The 18,453-nt window shown below is 45.8% G+C and overlaps 2 long non-coding RNA genes across 2 annotated transcripts; both read right to left on the reverse strand.

Annotated features, from left to right (window-relative positions):
- Positions 1-2,854: 2,854 nt before the first annotated feature.
- Positions 2,855-5,705, reverse strand: LOC135812694 (uncharacterized). The gene is made up of 3 exons (XR_010552922.1): positions 5,548-5,705; positions 4,159-4,223; positions 2,855-3,364 (listed from the first exon to the last, which is right to left on the reverse strand). It is a non-coding gene; the product is annotated as an uncharacterized LOC135812694 (long non-coding RNA).
- Positions 5,706-12,570: 6,865 nt separating this feature from the next.
- Positions 12,571-15,857, reverse strand: LOC135812695 (uncharacterized). The gene is made up of 3 exons (XR_010552923.1): positions 15,650-15,857; positions 13,686-13,744; positions 12,571-12,924 (listed from the first exon to the last, which is right to left on the reverse strand). It is a non-coding gene; the product is annotated as an uncharacterized LOC135812695 (long non-coding RNA).
- Positions 15,858-18,453: the final 2,596 nt, after the last annotated feature.

An 18,453-nucleotide genomic window follows, 5' to 3' on the forward strand; every position in this document is an offset into this window, starting at 1 on the left:
TCAAAACAGAAATGCTCAGCCGCTTTTATGCAGCAGACGCCGTACGCTTACATACGGAGATACACTAAATATACATCAGGCAAAGCTCCGTATTAGTTCCGTACTGCTTCCGTATTGGTCGGGCAGGGATACTACAGAATTGTTTCCAAGGCAAAGTGTTGGAGTATTGTTACTTCGTACATGGTGCATGGAAACTAGGTCACGTTGTAGCAAGATCATGCTTGCACAACTATGATAATTATTGAAGGCAATATGTTAGGTTTGGCAGCATCTAACTTCGCTGCCACTATTGTTCATGTATGTAATTTAAATATACTGAAGTACATGAACATTATCGTCTCCGTTCCCGACGGGAACGCAAGACGCCCGCTAAAACCTGGTTACCCGGTTGAAAGTGGTAGATGGAGCGCCAAACGATGGAGGATACTCCCCCCACCCCCCCCCCCACCCCCCCCCCCAGGCCCGTCGTAAGGCGATGCATCTGCCGCTGGGCGAGGGGATAAGTCTCACAACTACTGCCCTGGTACAAGAGCCGGAACATCTGTCACTGTAGTGTTGGAAACTAAACAACCCGCGCTCTTCAAAAGTAACTACAAACTTCTCGCTCCGTACAATCTTGGCATACAGCCTACAGGGCAACAGCACACCCATTGAGGATTAGTTCCTGGTCGTTCATTGAGGACGGGTCTCTTGGCTTTCCATCTCAGTTTGTTCCGGAGAACGCCGCCTTATTCCCTTGACAGCAACCCATGATGATTGTTCCTTCTTAGAATACTTCTTCAACTGTCCAACTGTGCTCATAACCATCAACTGACTGGATATCCATGGATGGTATTGATGTTTTACTGAGCCTGACTAGGCTAGAGCGTGCATGTCTCGCAGCGACACCATATGATGTATGGCGATTGCCATGGTAATGGAAGACATGAAAGTACTTCGAAGTAATTAGTTCGAAGTAATTAGTTCATGACACAATCGTGTCAGTGTGTGTGCTGGCTGTTTTCAGTGCGGGCGACGAGTCTGTAGAGTGTAGTGTGTACAATCATGTACATGTACATGTAGATCTGAGTGTGGAGGCTGAGCGCTGGGGTAGACCTCGTGTCGTGGTACTACTACTACTACTACTGTATACAGTGAAACCTGTCTAAGGCGACCCCTCATGCTCAAGGGACGAGAAAAAGTGGTTGCCGTGGCCAGGTGGTCTTCTTATCCAGGTTCAGTGGGTCACGTGACCATATCCACATGTGATGCATCATTAACAATTAAATTTTAATAATTATTTGATCAGTGCATCACCATGATCACATGCACAGTGCACACATCTACAGTGTATGCTACTCTTCTCTCTAGCATAACTCATGTGCCTAGCCTGGGCTAAGGTCCTCCTCACCCGCAGACCCCAGACCTGTCAAATGTCGTGCATGCACGCACCATGTACATCTACACTTCCTGCACTGATGTGTAGATCTACCATGCCTGGTGCACCGTGCAATGCATACACTTACATGACTAGCACGGTTCAACGCGGTCGCGGGTGGGTGGTCGCCTGTCGCGTTGAGCGAGTACTGGTCGCCTTTTCCGAGGTGTTTTGAACAAGGAAAAGTGGTCGCCATGGTCGAGTGGTCGCCATATCCGAGTGGTCGCCATTACAGGTTTTACAGTACTTGTACTGAGCTTTGTGTGGTAGGTGCGCTTACTGAGCATTGTGTGTGCGTGAGCTTTGTGTGGTAGGTGCACGTACTGAGCACTGTGTATGCGTGAGCTAGGCAAGCCACGCTGCGCTATTGCACACGTACTGAGCACTGTGTATGCGTGAGCTAGGCAAGCCAGGCTGCGCTATTGCACACGTACTGAGCACTGTGCATGCGTGAGCTAGGCAAGCCAGGCTGCGCTATTAGTATTGCACACGTACTGAGCACGTTGTGTGCGTGAGCTAGGCAAGCCAACTGCGCTATTGCACACGTCCTTCATTTTAGAGCCTCCTATATACTGAAATGACAAGTACATGTAGAAACAGTTTCCTCTGAGACAAAAATGCGATAATACTCATAAAAAGGACACACTTCAGGCTCATCACAAACATCATGTAGAAACATTCTTCATTTTATAGAGTACGTATCGTTTGATTTTCCCATCATAATTTTAAATGGGGAAATGTGTGTCGCACCCTACGGGTACGGGGGCGCTCGCGCATTCCTACTGAGTTGAATTCCCACTTGACTGATTCACGACTGCCATCCAGAAAACACGAAAATTCCATGGAACCTTCCACTTGGCAAACCTGCAAGAATGCACACCCCCTGCTCAATACACAGTAATTTGGGGAATTCACCCCATATCATTATCAGTTGAATTTGAGTAGGCTCAGGAATATTGTGTCTGGAGAGCACTAGCCCTTTCCCAAAGGTGCTCGCCCTTTTTGGCCCTTTTTGGAAAAGCCCGTTTCTTTCGCCCTCTATTGCGTTTTTTGGTGAATATCGCCCTTTTTGAGCTTTATTAGCTGAAAAAGTGCGAAAATCTGTTTGCTCATGCATGCGATCACAGTCTTCGAGTGCTCGATGGCCCTTGGCACGCCGCTTTTGGGGGGGGGGGGGCAACATCCAACAAGTACATGTACAATGTAGGTGAAGCTTGTACCCGGTGTACACAATGCTGTAAAAAGTGGCTTTTTTGAACTTTACTTCCTGTTTTGCCTTTCGTGGACCCATGAATGGAAGAGTGCGTATTCATTTCTCACCTTGGGTTCATATCTTAACATGTGTCATGGCTATGCTTCACTGAAAAAAGAGCACTTTTGCCTGTTTTCACTGAAAAGAGAGCACTTTTTCAGCATATTTTAGGGACGCGACAAACACCTAGTACCTCGTGAACATCATGATGATAGAAGCGTCAGTAAGTGGCAATATGACGTCACCGAAGCGTAGCACAATGTATATCAGCAGCGTGAGACGAGGCAAAATCAAGATGCACATAATTGAAGGGTCAAGAACACTTTTCACATAAGGATATCGGTGAAATAAACGAAGAATAGGATCAATGACAATGAGACGGCCTGCACGGTGTGTTGTTAGATCAGATGAGAGTGGTGATGCTTGTAGCAAAGCCAGGAACGCAATGTAATTGCAACAACCATAGTAAGCTAAAGACATTCGAGAAAACAGACTTCTTATCAGGAGTCAACATACATGAATGGAATATCAGGCTGATGATCAATTATCCACCAAACAGACTGCCGGTCAAGAGTCATCGTGTAGCACTGGGAAAAACAAACCGTCTGTCTGGCAATACTTGCGCTTCTTCGTCGTCTTGTTCTAGGCGGCTGTTTCGTTATCCAAGCTCAAGATGGCATGCCGCAGTTCGTAAACTGAATATACATGTAGGTCGACAGAATTAAAACAGATATGGATAAAACAAACCTCGGATGTTGAGCTGATAGTAATACATGTACATGTATGTAAAGAGAAAAGGACCAATACGTTACTAGTTATGACGTAACAGTCCACCAACGTAACGAGATTATTATTATTTGTGTGCCTTGGTGTCGCACTATCTGACTGTATATTATCTCGTTACCTTGGTCGCCTGTTAGTCATAACTGTTACTAGTAATTTGTAAGTCCTTTTCTCCTTACAAAATCACACATTACGAAATCGTAAAATCTGATATTATTCGAACCATCACCAAAGCAAAATTCTCGACCTACGCTGTCCTCTTATTATTCTCCTCCTCTCCTAACCTTCTCACCCTGGTCTCAACCGACCTACAGTGTGAAGTCCATGCAACGATGCCTAGAAGGTCTGTGGCCTGGACTCAGTGTGCCGCACTATAAAATGTCTCCGCTCGCTCACAGATGCCTTCTTTCCTTTTAAAATTTAATAATCCATTGATCTGGTTGTGTTTGGCTTTGAACGAACACAGGCATGTTTTGATTGACGTATGATCATGAAAACGAATACAGGTAATATGGAAGGTCGTATCATCACAACGGTACAGTGCATGCAGCAGAGTTGGCAATGGTGGGGCTACTTTCACTGATAGCAAGCAGGGAACATAATGCTGTCAGTGTTACTGCGATATGGCTAAGATGCATCAGCTTCGATTCTATGCCTGCATACATGTAAACCCAGTGCACTGCAATAATGATAATGATATTCTTACATTCGAGTGCCGTTGAGCTATCTCCATTCCAAACCATGCTATCGTGAACCATACATATAGGTTTCCTGCACGAAAACACGAGACAAAAACAAAACCAGAAGGCAAAATTCTTCCCAATTTCCTATTTACAAAATTATGTAAGTACACTAGCAGCACCCCCGCCAGCGTTGCCTGGCCGAATGTGGCATGCGCGCGGGTGAAGCAAGTACATGAACAGCACACGTGCTCAGCACGTGGTGGTGGCCAGACCGCTGAAGTCCTGGTACATGAGGGAGGTTCTTCATCGTTGGAAGGAGAAGGAGGGACGTCTGTTACGCCTTCGGGAGGCTGGTCAGGGTTGTCCATCACCTGGGTGGCGGATGAAGCGGCTCAAAAAATTCATAAACTTACGAACAAAAGTGCGATGCGCTCTTCACTGCAGATCAGATGCAGAGTGCAGTCAGTGCAGATCTTTTGTATCCTTTTGTTGCAGATGTTTCTATTTGCAGAGAACGGTTCACGTGGTCCGCAGCGCTTGTGCGGCTGCTAGTGCTACCTATGGCCTAGGCTAGGTAGGTGGCTACATGATTCGCACGCTTCGCGTGCTCAGTGCTTCTGCGCGCGGCTGCTACTGCTACTCGTACTGATCGTGTGTGATCGTGTCTGCTATAAGTATAAGCGCTACCACCGTACCTACACTGTTCGCACGCTTCGCGTGCTCAGCTCGTGGTGGTGGCTACACGATTCGAACGCTTCGCGTGCTCAGTGCTTCTGTGGCTGCTTCCGCTAGCTACACGATTCGCACGCTTCGCGTGCTCAGTGCTTCTGCGGCCGCTAGCTACACTGTTCGCACGCTTCGCGTGCTCAGGGCAGCGCTGCTCCGCAGCGCTTCAGCGTGACACAAAAACACACGTCACAGGTGCCTCTTCTTTATAAGGAGCGTGACACACACACACACACACAGACACACGTCACAGGTGCCTCTCTTTTATAAGTAAAGATGTACATGAATGTATTCTTTATTTTACTTCGCAGAGTCAAACGGGATCGTTGCCCAATAATATGCTAGCGAGGGTATTCAAGTTCCTTCGTCTAACGATCCTATAAAGCGAAATTTAGCTTTTTATGACTATACGATTCGTTCCAGGTGTACGAGGTCGACATCTCTGATGACCCGACCCGCAGCAAGAGATTGGCCAAAGTACCCAAATATCATGAGATTTACATTTTACTTGTCAGAAAATGTACAAGGAAAACTAATGGCAGTTATTTGATACAAATAGCGTGTATACGCCGTCGGTATAGCTAACATGTCCAATAGCCAAGACCTACTTGGGACCATATTCTCTATTACTATCTTCCCCTGTATCCTGACCACGTCCTTATCTAATGCAGCCTTCTATAACTTACGTGACCGCGAGTGTCGTGTCGGTGTCCCTGTTCCTTGAAAATCGTTGATAACGGGTCTCCAGGCTCTCCACCTCAGTTTGTTTTGCAGAACGCCGCCTTATTCCCAGACAGCAACCCATGATGATTGTTCCTTCCTAGATTACTTCTTCAACTGTTCAGCTCTGCTCATAAACATCAACTGACTGGATATCCATGGCTGGTATTGATGTTATACTGAGCCAGACTAGGCTAGACTAGAGCGTGCATGGCTCGCAGCGACACCATACGATGTATGCCATAGTATTAGTAATAGTACATGACTGTAATGGCATACATGAACGCTAATGATTGTGTCTGTGTCAGTGCAGTGTGTGTGTGTGTGTGTGTGCTGGCTGCTTTCATGTGTGGGCGCCGAGTACTGTATAGATCTCAATGTGGGTTCCAAGCGCTGCGTGGATCACGTGACACTACAACACAGTACATGTACTGAGCTTCGCGAGGTCAGTACACGTACACGGCTGTCCCATGCATGCGATGCGCGTTCATTAAAGGGGAAGTATACCCTAAAATCAAATTTTCACCAGTTGTAGTCTTCGGGGTGCTGAGTCGAATGGTCTTGGTCCGAGGAAGCTGAGACGCTCCCTTCCTACTTGAATCCCAATCGAACTCGCGCACTTCCACCGAAACTGGGTGACTGCGCCCTACTAGATGGAGATTTGTATGCAAAATGTCACTAAAAGCGCCATTTCGTTCTTATAAAAGCACGGATGACCGCGATTGGCCCATATGTTGTAGTCTTTTGGACGCTGAGTCGACTGGTTTTGGTCCGAAAAGGCTACGATGCAGCGCTCCTCCTTTATTCCCAATCGAACATGGTTGAAGAAGCGGTCACGTGCTCCTGCGTACACCAGTCACCTGGTCACCGTGCCTGCAGGGTACAACTTACTAGCCTGTTTGACCTTTTTTGGGTGCAGTCCTGTCACTCGAGTTGAACTCGAGTTGAACCTTGGTGTGAAAGTTGTCGCCTGCTGGCGCGGTGACCAGGTGATTTGGGCACCCAGGAGCACGTGACCGCTTGTTCAACCATGTTCGATTGGGAATAAAGGAGGAACGCTGCATCGCAGCCTTTTCGGACCAAAACCAGTCGACTCAGCGTCCAAAAGACTACAACATATGGGCCAATCGCGGTCATCCGTGCTTTTATAAGAACGAAATGGCGCTTTTAGTGACATTTTGCATACAAATCCCCATCTAGTAGGGCGCAGTCACCCAGTTTCGGTGGAAGTGCGCGAGTTCGATTGGGATTCAAGTAGGAAGGGAGCGTCGCAGCTTCCTCGGACCAAGACCATTCGACTCAGCACCCAGAAGACTACAACTGGTGAAAATTTGATTTTAGGGTATACTTCCCCTTTAAATATGGCGGCCAAATTTTAATCTTTTTCATTTTTTACGCGATCTGGCCTAGTCGTATGTTTGCAATTTCGCTCGACTTCCATCTCAAACGGGCAAGGTCAACCGAAACCACGGGTGTTTGCCAGGTCATTCGATAGAGTTTAGAGCTTGGACTGGCCTTGCCTTCGACTGTGCCGCCGCTCGAGCGATCTTCTTGGGTTACCCACGCGCTACGCATGGTTTCTTTCTCGACGTGGGTGCAATTATTTTTGGATCGTCGCTCGATTTCAAGGGCTCGCCAACCTCGTCAGCGAATTTTCTCCGCCTCGCAGACAATTTTCTAGTATACCTCGATGTCCTAGCCTTTCGATTTCGTGTAGTCCTAAGCTTGACGTGCATAACTGTAGCTTTTCGTGGCCATGTTAGAGACGTAATTTTGTTCAGAAATGGAGGCTCATGTTAGCTTCCTGTCGTCGTGTTGTCGTATTGGAGGGGAGAAATTCGCGTCAAGGAGTGGACAGACGAAGTATCGTGTGGCAGATCATACTGAATCCATTTTGGCAGTGTTTCATCTCAATGTGGATGAAACCAAATACACCCTGAACATTTTTGCCACACTTGAAAATTGGCCATGGAATGCACTGTTACTGCCAGGGGCCCAACATTCTCTGGAGCTCTAGAGGTGGATGTACACCGCTCAAAGACTGGGAGCCACACAGTGGGACAAACTGTTTGAAATGCAAGCCCAAGCCTGGCAGGAAGTCCAAATGCAGAACACAAACGCAAGACAAACTTGCGGCATGGGAGAAAACGCGGGCCATTGCCCGCAAGCACGAGCACATGCACGCCGCCACCACTGACAGCAGCATCACCAACAAAACCTCGCCCCACCACACCAGTACCTGATCACTGGATAGTTTAGTCTGTTCGGTTTACGAATTCAAAAAAGGCAGACAAAATAACAAAACTAAAAACACGAGCGTCGCATGGACCGAATCTGATGAGCAGCAGCGCGTCACACCCGCATACCAAGTTTAGTAATAGTAGTAGTATAGTATTTATTCATATTTCTCTAGGGCTTAGTGGGTAAATCTCTGCATCCAGAACAGTTCAGTTCAGATAGGAATGCAACAACACACGCACAATGTCCACTATGTCACAGTGTGGTAGGGAGAGAAGTGTTTGCAGCTTGCTGGTAGACGTTCAGCCGTGCATGCATTGGCAAATGGCTAGAGCAGACGGCCCGCTGCCCTTAATGTAAGGCACACACGCAAGCGTCAGAGCTACAGCAGCCAAACAGCATAGTTCATGGATTCATGAAAGACTGCACCATACACTGCGCCAGCTCTGGTAGGGTGCCCTTTTGAGCATCGTCACTGGTCGGTGACGTTTTGCAGGCCTCACCATCAAAGATGCGAGGTGATGCTGCTGATCGACTTGCTGGCATGATAGTCACAAGCATAACTAACGAAGGATGGCTGGAAGTCAAAACCAGCTGTAGATGTAGATTCCAGGTATACCAGACAATTACTGACGCCAGCACTTTATCCGATGCCCCATCAGCGTCAACTGTACGCCGAAGGTCACAGGACCGTGACAGCCTTTCGATCGGTCTACGGTCGGGAGACGGGGCTGCAAGCCCAAAGCAGCGGGTATATAGTGTTCGTCACCAGCTGAGCAAGAGAGCTTGCTGAGAGATTTAGGTGTGCACTGTTCAGCAACCAGTCCCAATATAGGTTTGTCCATGAAGGCTGGTGATCCTCAGCTATCATACAACAAATTCCTACTCACTGCGCATATGCGCATATGGCTTGTGAAACAGCAGCAGAAACTGCACTGCCTTGACAAACGCACCAGTTACCATGATGGAGCAGATATGCCCAGCCCTGGAAGCCAATACCAAATCTCCAATCGCTAGTACAAGTAGCTCTTCACTAAATCATGCCTAGTGCATGCTTGCAGTGATATTTTCAGCAAGAGCGCTGCAGTTACTGCTGCGGAGATATATTGCGTCCTTGAAGTCGAAGGCGCTCATCAAAGATGTCTTGCCATCAATTCTTGGCCTTATGCAGGCACGAGGTGGTCTCCCGTGGCATTGGCCATATTACCCCGAGCTGCACTTGCTCGAGGAGCACGTTGTTTCGCTCATGGAAGTCCTTCGTGTTGGACTGAGTAGGCTTGCTGAGAGAACAGAGCGCTGAATCCATCCACGTCCACAACTACGAATAATTTACAAAAACATTCCGACTGCAGATCAGCGCTTGAAAACGGCGATGCAAATCAGCGACGTTGGGCTTCTCCATTCAAAAGTAGAGCCTTCCTAACGAAGCAATTCTCATGTGACACTACATAGTCTCTCAAGCACTCTAGTTCAGGTCTTCTTCTCTCCACTCCATTATCATTTCGATCTTCACTCGGTCGACGTGATGGTAGTAGCTATGTAAATAATAATGATGGATTCCTCCCGATCCTCGTCGCGGCTAAAATTTGTTCGGTGTTTGTCTAAATTCTCAAACTGACAGGGTTTACAAGAGAAATGTACCTAATTTTGTGCGATTGATGCAAATAAATCGGAATATGTCTGACTTCATAAATCCGTGCGGTAAACCGCATGAAAGGACGCCATGTCATTAGATGGTGCACATGAAGTCACCGTGCGTACTGCATAGTGCGCGTGAGCTTCGCAAGCCAGGCTAGTATAGGGCTTGAAAGTGATGACGTCAAAAACGGCCAGGGAGTACTAAGTTGACATCAGATTTCTATTTTGGATCCACTAAGGTGTGACTTAGCTATTGCCTCAGTATGTGGGTGCATAGCAACCCACTCATGTCGTATGCAGGGGTGACTTTTACTTCGCCACCAGTTGTAACCCCGCCCCCAGTAGCCAAATCAGCCAGTTTCACTGGTTACATCACCTTGCTGAGAGTAAGACGGCTTGAAATGTGCTTGGATCCATACAAAAACTGGATCCAAGTGGATCCAATTTTTGAATTTTTGAAATTGTTGCTATGCTGTGACGTAGCACTTTCAAGCCCTATTGAACACGTCTTTCAAGTAATAGTAACAGTTTGGAGCCTCCACTGAGAAGAAACATTCTTCATTTAGAGTACGCATCGTTTGATTTCCCATCATATTAAATGGGGATATGTGTGCCGCTCCTTACGTGGGAGATCGCGCTTATCCTGCCGACTTGAATTCTCACTAGACTAACTCACGACTGCCATCTTGAGCACACGTACGAGAAGGCCATCGAACCTTCCACTCGACAAACCTACAAGAATGCACCACTCCCAACTCAATAATACATTGTTTCTGGGAATTCCACCCCCCCCCCCCCATCTGTTGAGTTGGAGTACTACTAGTAGGCTGAGGAAGATTGTGCCTGAACTAGGCTGAAGAGCACCACTTACATAATGCTCTCCAGACGTAAGCATCACCAGGGATACAAGCGTACTGGGACGCTCCGTTTCCAACGCGACAAACACCTCGTGAAACCAGATAGCAGTGTGAGTCAGTGTCGCTCGTATACATGTATATGTGCTAACCAAACGCTGATATTCCTTGGCCATTCACTACGTTGTTGCCTCCAAACCATCTAATTCGCAAGCCTGCGCCGGGGACAAAAATATGAAGAAGAGGTTGGCGCTCCTTCGGCGATACTTGGAGAATTGTGTGTCGCTCCCTATGTGGGATCTCGCGCTTTTCCTGCCGACTTCAATTCTCACTTGACTGATTCACGAACACCATCGAGAACTTTATTAATGCGATTAATAGTATAAGTGAAGCGGACATTACAAAATGATGAATGAGAATACATGTATCTAAAATGGTTGTTCCTAATCGATTTTCTTGAGACTATCATCAGGGAATAATCGTCTCACAATAGAGGATACGGAGAAACAAACTACTTATAGGTTATAGGATAGTGGGAAGTATACAAGGTGAGGTGTGAAAAGAAAAAAGAAAGTGGGAGAGAAGACGAAAGAAATTAGAAGAAAAGATGTGAGAGTGTTCCGACGGTGTGAGCTACTACAAAAGGTGAGTGAAATGAAGGCGTGGAAGCAGGTGAATGTGATATCTAATTTCTTTCGTCTTCTCTCCCACTTTCTTTTTTTCTTTTCACACCTCACCTTGTATACTTCCCACTATCCTATAACCTATAAGTAGTTTGTTTCTCCGTATAGCCACTATTGTGAGACGATTTTCCCCTGATGATAGTCTCAAGAAAATCGATTAGGAACAACCATTTTAGATACATGTATTCTCATTCATCATTTTGTAATGTCCGCTTCACTTATACTATTAATCGCATTAATAAAGTTATTGTCTCCTCGTCGCCTTACCATCGAGAACACACGAAAAGTCCATCGACTCTTCCACTCGACAAACCAGAAAGAAAGTACCTCTCCCTTCTCAATACACAGTGTTTTGGGGAATTCGCCCCTCACTAGTGGCATTCCCTGAAACACTCAGGTGGCTGCGTATCGAGCAGGGATTGGTGCCCCTCTTGCTGGTTTGCCGAGTGGAAGGTTCGATGGACTTCTCGTGTGCTCTAGAGGCAGTTGTGAGTCAGTCAAGTGAGAATACAAGGCAGTAGGAAAAGCGCAAGCTCTGACGTAGGGAGTGACACACAATTCCCCAAGTATCGCCGAAGTCAAAAATGTCTTCATAAAATATGAAATGGTTCTCCTTGACCAATTTTGACAATTATCGGCCTCCCTTTCAAGGCGTTGGAGTGTTGTTGCATGGCAAATAGTGCATGAAAACATGGTCACGTTGTAGCAAGGTCGTTCCCGCACAACAATGATAATTGAAGGGAAGTGGTTAGGTTTGGCAGAATCTCACTTTGCTTACACTGTTGTCAGTAAGTAAAGTAAATTATCGTGTCCCTTCCGATGTAAACTCACGACGCACCCAGGCAACCCATCGGTAGGTACAGTGAATAATAGTTGGGGTTTTGGGCATCGGCGAAAGAGCCGAAAAACCCGACACTGTAGGAAACTAAACGATCGAGGCTCTTCACAAGTATCAACAAACTTCTCTCTCCATTAAAATCCTGGCATACAGGGCAATAGCAAACACGTTGAGGAGTAGTTGGCCTCAGCCAGATTTGAAGCGGATAGCAAGAGAGGTCCAGAAGAAAGAACTGAGAACAGATCATCAAGCAAGTGAAAAATGAAAACATCGTTCAAGCCACTTCAAGAACCAGGATATGGATAAATACCACTGGGGCCGTCAGACCAATTTACCTAACCGAGCTAGCCGGGAAAAACACCCTCGTGCCGACGGACACAGTGCACTGTTAGGAAGGAAAAACCGGGTGTATAACCCCGGTTGCAATACAGCACCATGAAAAGAACATCCCAACGTATGATCAGTGTTGGACAAAAGAAAAATCAAGCTTCACACAAAGCATCCAAAAACAGCGTGGCAAAATGCATATCGGCAGCTTTGGACATAGCAAGATCAAGAAGAACATAATTTGAAAGGTGGGAGGTTACGGACACTCTTCACATTCCAAAAGCGGGCATAGTAACCCAAGAAAAGGTTCAACGATCTCGATAAGGAAATGAAAAAGGCTTACATGATGTATTGCCAGATTACAGAGGTGATGCATGCAGTTAAGCGAAGACGAACTAGAACATCTATAGACAGATGAAGAGAATCAAGCAAACAGGCTGCCTGACAATAGTCAACGTATACCAAAACTCAAATGGAATAACAAGCTCATGATACAATTTTTAAGCAATCCGATTGCCGGTGAACAGTCAACATCAGACAACATGTACAAGTACTACTAATATGGATAAAGTGAACAGTCCGTCTGCCAAGTGTCTCCTGTTTGTATCGCACACATATCAAAATTTTAATGTCAGTGAAGGCTATTACACAATCATTCTGCCAAGAAGGAAAGACGACGCCCTTTCGGCTTCTTGATCATCGTGCTCTTCACGTACATATATCTGCTGTTATCCAAGCTCCAGATTAAATGCCGCAGATCCTCAACTAAAATGTACATGCAGGTCGACCAAATGGAAACAGATATGAAAGGTAAAAAATAGGAACTATTTCAAATCATCTAAAAACGTTTACTATCTACCCATCTCTGGAAAGCTCAGTAATGGTGTGGTGGTTGATAGCGCCCTCTCTGCACTATTATTATCCCCCCCCCCCCCCCACCAATAGGGGTGTGCGGATAATGCTCGAAAAGGTGGCAGATTCGGCTCGAAAAGCAGTGAAATTGGCAGAACCATACAAACCTTATGGCGGGCAATTTCTCGAATTCTGTTCCATTTCTTTATCCACATACCAGCATGCATGAAACTTACCAGAAAAACTACCGAATTCTGCCAATTTTTATGCCGGCATTATCCGCATACATGTATGCCTACCCACCAACCGCTAAAGTGCGAAGTCCGTGCAAGGATGCTTCGATGGTCTGTAAAATGGGCGTAATGTGCTGCACTATCAGACGTGTCTCTACTAGCTTGCTGATGCGTTCTTTCCTTCATACTCCATTGATTGGGTTGTGCTCGACTTACATACAATGTATAAAATGAACAAAAGACAGGGTCATACCATCACAGTGATAATTGTAGTGGATAGTTGGCCGTACTACAAGGATGGTTACTGGGTGGTTCTTTTCACTGATAGCAAGCACAGTACATAACGCTGCAGTTGTCACTGTAGAATGGCCAATATTCACCAGCTTCGATTCTACACATGTATTTCCGCTTAATTTTTCAGTGCGATAATGACATTCTTACGTTCCGGTGAGGCTGGCTTCTCTCCATCCCAGTGCTCAAATGCCCCGCGCAGCGTAGGGCTAGCGCAAACAGCAGGACCAATAAAAGACAAAAACAAGAAAAACACAAACAGAGGTAGACAACTGAACTCGGGAGGATAGCCAAGGACTTAATTACGAAGAAAGGACCAAAAGTTTACACGTTACTCGTAGTTGTCCAACCCTGGCAATGGTAAGATTGATATTGATGAGTCAGAACGTGCAAAAGTTAGCACAAACTGTGACCGCTGTGGCACTGACATTCAAAGACCCGACGTTCAGCTCCATCACGTCCTGAATGCGCACGCCAACAACGTTACTTGGAAGGTTTTAAGTTGTGAAATATCTTCAGGAAGAGAAGGTGAGCGAAATCCAGACGAAAACAAACTAGACATCACAGCGAACCGAGAATGTCAGCCGTCACAAGAAGGTGACGAAAGACAACGGAACACAGCACAGGACGTCCACGAACGTGGCTGCTGGCGTGAGCATTCAAAACGTGATGGAACTGTCAGGTCATTGTAATGACTTCTCAACATCAAACTTTGCATGTTTTCAACAAAGGTATTGAAATTCCTTTGTCAAACGAGCCAATACGGTGTGGCTTCACTTCTTATGAGTGTAACAGGGTGCTGAAATTTGCTACGCCCATTGACTACTGTATATTTGAAATCTGAGTTGACGATGGCCAAGTGCCGAAACGTTGTAAAAATAACGGAACTGGTTCGGATGTGCAGAGCGATGGGAATGAGTGTGTCCACCCGAATTCCTTTCAGGAATGAAGCTGCAGGAAGCCTCAGCCCTTCTTCAAATGAGTTAAAAGTATAAGGAATTTCTCATGCGATTTAGTGCCTTTGCTATTAGCTGTATGCAGAACTCACTGACTTGTCACTTTGAGCACTCTGGCAAGTTACGTTCCGGCCTGGTGTAAATCTGGCTTTGGAAATTTTATTTTTCGTTCCTATCAGGTTCGGCTTCATTTTCTCTGTGCTGAGCTGATGAGCCTTACATATCTGATGACCTGGCCTGGCTCCAGGGGACAGATTGGATAACGTATGCCATACTTTTCAACTGTTCAACACCGGACATGTACATGTACTTCAGCATGCATAACAAAATGGTGCAGCACGGATCTTATACACAAACAGGTATATTGTTTTGTTCTATTAGTGTTCGATATTGAATTTTATACACAATTTTAATTCTAAGGAAAAAAGGACCAAGAAATTACAAGTTACACTATAAAAGCCCCTTGTCGGGCATTGGTTGTGAGACTTACCACCTCACCCTCGCCGTTAGGCGCTGCGTCTGCCACCCTGGTAGCACAGGCATGGTGGTGGCCTGGCACAAGCAAAACTTCCCAAGCTGGTTGTGTTTCTCAACGCAATTGTATCGCCGGTGGTAACGCGGACGTGCAAACTTTACTATAACGTCCACTAACACCACCAGTTACTAAACAATCAGCTCCTGCGATGACATTGCACGACACTGACTGTTAGCCAGTTTAGAGTTAGTTGTAGAACGTCAGTACCGTCGGTCAGTGTCGTGCAGTGTTATCGCATGAGCTGATTGCTTAGTAACTGGTGGTGTTAGTGGACATTATAGAGTAAAAAGTAGTTTCTTTGTCCTTTTTTCTTTACTATAAATATATTCTTGGCTCTCCATCCGAGTCCAACTTTTATTCTATTTCTTATTAAAAAATTCCATTCGTGTTCGGTTTAACTATTCACTGTACTGATACATGGTGATGATTGTGCTTTGCTTTGCCCGTAAAAGAGGCATTTTCACACTATACATGAACAATGCATACATTCTAAAGCATGGCATACAAATGCATTCGTCAAACCTTGGTTGTGACCGTCATCAGTGCTATTCTATGTCTTTATCCTCTCTTAGTCACTGACTACTAGTACAGCAATACTCAATAAAGATTTGTGTATAACATACCTGGCCATGTCCCTTGTGGCACGATGAGAACGGGTCTCCAGTCTCTGAACCTCAGAACGTCGCCCTATTCCCTGACAGCAACCCATGATGATTGTTCCTACTTAGAAAATATGTTTTCAACTGTTCAGCTCTGCTTATAAAGATCAACTGCCTGATTATCCATGGATGGTATTGATGTTATACTGAGCTAGATTAGGATAGAGCGTGAATGTCTCGTACCGGCACCAGGCAATGTATGCAATCGCAATGGAAGACATGAACGTTCATTGTGTCTGTGTGTGCTGGCCGCTGGCAGTGTGGGCTCCAAGTACTGTGTAGGTCTCAGTGGGGGCGCCAAGCGCTGTGTAGACCTCGTGGTGCAACATGTACTGGGCTTTGTGTGGGCAGTGCACATACTCAGCCCTGGGTGTAGGCAAGCTAGGTTATCGAACACGTCTTTTCATTTTGTAGCCTCCACTGCAATGACAACAAGAAGAAACATTCTTCAATTAGAGTGTGCATCATTTTGCCATAATAATAGTTTTAAAATGGGGAAACTTGTGTCGCTCCCTACGTGGGCGTTCGCGCTTTTCTCGCCGACTTGAATTCTCACTTGAATGACTCACACCTGACATACACAGTGTTTCGTGGAATACACCCGTTATCAGGTGAATTTGAGTAGGCCGAGGAAGATTGTGACTGAAGTACACCACTAACTTATAATGTAGCGGTCTCCAGACCCGACCATCACCGGGGATACGCACTTACAGAGACGCTCTGTTTCCAGGGCAACAAACACCTCGTGAACATCAGATTGCAGCGTGGGTCAGTGTCGCTCATACTCATAGAGTTGCTGAAAACAAACGCGGCTGAGGACCGATGGCCATTCACAGCGCCGTTGCCTCCAAACCATCTAATTCTGGGCTGGGCCAACAGTTTGAATATTGATGTGACCTCTGCGATTACTCAATATTCACTGACGGTACCTATAGTGGTCTAAACAGTGCTGTATGGGGGAAAACAATATTATATTTGTCAGTATCACAAGACAACTATTCGTTAGTATCTACAACTGGGAGTCGTGTTGCTGGTTTGTGAGGTCGGCCAGAGAGTTTTTTACACACAAATATAAAAATTGTGGTGAAAAAGGAGCAGGACAAAATGTTACGAGTTAGTCATAACTCGTAACATTTGTCCTTTTCCTTTTTCACCATAATTTAATTGGCTCACAATCCGAGTTGAATACAAAAAATTGATTTGAAGTTTTTTGGTTTGGGTTTGAAAATCTTTATTTTTCTCATGCATTTTTCTGATTTCTTCTCCAGTGTATGTTTTATTGCATTTTTTGATCCATTGGGTAAATTTTAAATGGAAAACCTTACACGCATACCATCTTCAATCCAAGTGGTCTCTTCGCTGCAAATCGCAATAATTATCCATCAAATTTTCGGCCAGGAGAAATCATCAGGATTGAGGAAAAAACAAGTGAGGTGGACCTATAACAGGCAACACAAAGTGGAACGAAACTGCACCATACGTAATAAAAATGCATCGTCGTGTTAATTTTGCCCGTAAAGGAGGCTTGTTCCAATCCCTCTTGTGTCGGCCAGAGAGTGAGTGTGATGGATGTGGAATTGCTTCTTTGTAAAGGTGTTTACTGCTCGGGTATTGTTGCATGGTACATGATGCATGGAAACAGGGTCACGTCGTAGCGAGGTCGGGCCCGCACAACTATGATAATTGAAGGGATGTGATTAGGTTTGGCCGCATCTAACTTTGCTTCCACTATTGTGCATGTAAGTAAGTAAGTAAGTTATACATTAAAATGGGGCGGGAATTCAAGACACCCGCTAACACCTGGTTAACCAAGCGGCAGATGCAGCGCCTAGCGATTGGGGGGGGGGGGGTACTCACCCCCATCGTTAATCACCGAATCTGCCACTAGGCGAGGGAATAAGTCTCGCAACTACTGGCACAAGAGCCGAAACACTTGTCACTGCAGGAAACTAAACAATCCGGGCTCTTCGAAAGTAACACAAAATTTCTCGCTCCATACAATTATAGGATACGGGGCAACAGCACACCCATTCAGGAGTAGTTCCTGGTTGTTCGTTGAGGACGGGTCTCAAGGCTCTCCACCTCAGTTTGTTACGCAGAACGTCGCCTTAATCCCTGCCAGCAACCCATGATCCCTGTTCCTTCTTACAATACTTCTTCAACTGCGCTCATAATAAAGTTCAACTGCCTGATTATTCATGGCTGGTATTGATGTTACACTGAGCCAGACTAGGCTAGGCTAGAGCATGCATGGCTCGCAGCGACACCATGCAATGTATGCCATAGTAGGTAGGTAGGTAGGTAAATTTTTATTTGAATTCGCAGAACCAAACCGGCGGTGTCCCCCAAATTACATGGAAGCGAATGGAAACAATAAAATATTGTAGGAAATAACCTAACATGATAGCAGGGTGTAGTACAAATCAAAGAACACTCAGTCAGCTCAGTCAATGAATAACGTAAAGTAGTGGAAGACATGAGCGTTACGATTGTACCAGTGTGTGTGCTGGCTTCTTTCAGTGTGAGCGCCCTGCATGGATCTCAGTGTGAGCGCGGAGCGTTGTTTGATTTTCCATTATAATAATAAGGAAATGTGTGTCGCTTCCTACGTGGGAGCTCGCGCTTTTCCTGCCAAATTCAATTCTCACTTGACTGACTCACGATTGTCATCCAGAATACACCAGAAAGTCCATCGAAACTTCAACTCTGCAAACCAGCAAGGGAGCACCACTCCCTGCCCAATACACAGAGTAGCAAGGTTGCGTTCG

This window comes from Sycon ciliatum, chromosome 3, assembly GCF_964019385.1.
Source record: "Sycon ciliatum chromosome 3, ocSycCili1.1, whole genome shotgun sequence".
NCBI lineage: Eukaryota > Metazoa > Porifera > Calcarea > Leucosolenida > Sycettidae > Sycon > Sycon ciliatum.